Here is a 3,158-nt window from a genome sequence, read left to right as displayed (position 1 = left end):
TCCTCTGTCGATGGCGCGCTTCCCACACAGAATGGCGGGGAACATCCGTCTAACGGCAGGGGCGAGGCTCATCAGAACTTTTGGACTGTAGGCCAGCCAAATGTACTGCTGCTGCTGATGGTGATCTTCCTCCTCCTCCTCCTCCTCCTCCCCCTCGATGTCGCGCGCCACCGACACATGCCTCACCTTCTCGCAGTAGGAGCACTTCAGCTTCTCTGTCAGGAGGGTGTAATAAGATGACATGCCACACACCTGCCTGGCATAGCTGCCGAAGCCCTTCCTCTCCAGGTATTCCCCAGGCGGCGCAGGGCAGTTGGTGTTGGGGCAGGGAATCATGGCCTTCATCACACCGACGGGGCGCCAGAAAAAGGCAGGCGTGGTGAAAAAGGAGAGCATGCTGGGAACTGCTCCCTTGATGGACACAGGCAGTGGGGGTGGGTGGAACTCCATCTTCTCCTTCAGCAACTTCCTCTCCACAATGTCACCTTTGGCATTTTTATAGCGGGATGCCCTCTCAAACAGGCCATATGCCTCGTTGCTCTTCATCCACTTAATGTTTGGGAGGGCGATGCCAAGTGCTTGGGCAGATGAGGGTGGCTCCTCCCAGTACCTCTGCCAACCTTCCAGGTGGATGCCGGAGGACACAGAGGGCTCCTGCGATGGTGGCACGGCAGGCTCCTGGCTGGCAGCTGCGGCTGGGGTGAGCTGTCCCACGGTGGTGATGTGGGTGGAGACAGGGACCTGGGACTCATCCAGGAGTTGTTCTGCAAATCACACACACACACACACACACACACACACACACACACACAGACACACACAGAATTGAGATAGTTATTCTAAATGAACATAATGACAGAAGTAAAGAAAAACATTATTAGTTTAAGCCGCTCTAGAAGGGATACAATGGTCAATTCATTCCATATGTAAGCATAATAATATTACCTGCCACAGCCAATAGCTCGGCATCACTGGCATAATTGGAGCCATGCTGGGAAAAGGATGACACCGCTGCGCCTGTCTTTTCCTGAAAAAACAAAAACAAAAAAACGTCAGTAAGATCCAGACATCATGGTTTTGAAATAGTGTGGATTATCACTCACATGTACATGTAGAAATTTTAACCTAGCTAACTTGCCTTCAGCTTCTTGTCAACTAGACAGGTGACAGAGGGGAAGTTGTTAACATATTCCTGCAGGCGCTCCTACTGCCACTTCATGAGCTCATTCAGCTCACCCTGGTGAATGTATTCGGCCAGTATCCACGCCACCCAACCAGCGTCATTCTCCAGCAGCCACCTGAATGTCTGCCCGGCGTACTTTCCAAAGGTCATGACGAGCTGGCCTCTCCACATTTCCCCTCCAGCCTCTCTGGCAGCGGCCTCCGCCTTCACGGGGTCCAGCCAGGTCGGGTCCACCTTCTTGTTGGGGTTGTCTGCCTCAGCCTTGGCAGCTGCCGTACACCTCAACCGGGCCTCTCCCTGCTTGTACAAAGGGATGTTGGGGTACTGGTGCTGTTTCTGGTGTAGGTCCAGCTGGGGCTGGGTAGCGAAGCTCTTCCCACACACGTCACAGGCATGCTGCTTTGGGTAATGGAGCTTCATGTGGCGTGTGAGGTTGGACTTCAGAGTAAACCTCTTGTTGCATACCTCACACTCATAGCTATCATGGCTCTCCATTCTTTCTGGTAATGTAAACACAGGTAATAGGGATCAGACAGTGATGACTGTTCATTTAACTTTCCAACAAGTGACTGTAACAAAACTTTTAAACATGGCTTATTTACAGTCAGTAGTCATCATATGAATAAGGTCAAAGCAAGACAGCCAAGTTATTTATTTAAACTGGATGACAGTATTTAGTTACACAACACAGCTGTTACAGTGGTTAGCCTACTATACAGCGGGCTGTCATTAGTTCAGTCTAGCAACATTTCAAAGCTGGAATTAGTCACCCAATACAGTATTTCATGCAATGACATCCTTTCCCTCAACAGACATGATCTTCACATGATACATGATCGGCTCTTTGATCACGTAGCGAACATTGTAACATTACGCTACGAGGAGCTTTGAGACACTCGGAGACCGTCAGTCAGTAGCGTCATTACAACCAAAAAACAAACCAACGAATTAAAAAAAACATCGTGAAATGTCTTGAAACATGAAGCCAACATCTGATAGTGCTGTCAAACATGTTCTTCAGACAAATGTGTTAATCTGCTCATCTGTTTTCATACGTTTTCAGAAGGCTGTCACTAGCTAGTCCCACTGTCAGATAAGTGAAGTAGCCAAGGAAACGAAAATCATTTTGACATAACATGGGTGATTTCCATCAGATAACAGTGCACCAACCATTTAATTTACATGAATATTGTTAGGTAAAAAGAAAGTTTGTCTTCACGATCGCTATTTTACTGACGGCTGTTTACTGACGGCCGCTATAGACATCAATGAAGCGCGCTAACTGAACTTGGTGGCTAAATGTAAACAACAGTGTTTTTTAAAATCAGCGAATCCAATAGCTTGCCAAAATACCTAAATTGTGTTGAGGATAAGAAATTAGTTTACCTCAGGTAACTGGTAAAAGTGAATCCACGTCTTCAAATGTCAAACGATGTCGCTAGTGCTACTGTAATCGTTGTTGCACTGACCGCTAGCAGACTAATTACCTCAGGAGGCGGATGAACCTGACAGAAAACTTTGCCGATAGCCCCCAACTCAAACAAATTTCGACGAATTATAGATTAATACTAAGAAAACGTTCTTCTAACAACACACTTTCAACTCATTGTAAACAGTCTTGTTAGCCGCGTTAACTAGCTACAGACGCACATTAATCAGCTTGGGTGAATATAGTCATGCCATACACCGTTGGAAAGCTTACATTGCCACGATTAAAACGAGACCAACCACAAGTAATATGGTTGCTCACAGACAAAACGGCGTTAGGTTGACTGAAGTCTACCCAGCAGCTAAAAACATACCTTCAACGTCTTCCCTTTATACACAACGAACGTGTTATGACACAGAATCTTTTCTCTTTCTACAAAATCGATACAGCTTAATACATACCTTAAAAAAATTAACTAGCAAAGGATGAAGAGAATAAAATTTACCTGAGTGAATCCTCCGCTGACAGTAGTGGCAATGACCGGTG

Source organism: Scomber japonicus, chromosome 2 (assembly GCF_027409825.1).
Source record: "Scomber japonicus isolate fScoJap1 chromosome 2, fScoJap1.pri, whole genome shotgun sequence".
NCBI classification, from domain to species: Eukaryota; Metazoa; Chordata; class Actinopteri; order Scombriformes; family Scombridae; genus Scomber; species Scomber japonicus.
Note: the sequence above shows the minus strand (reverse complement) of the source record.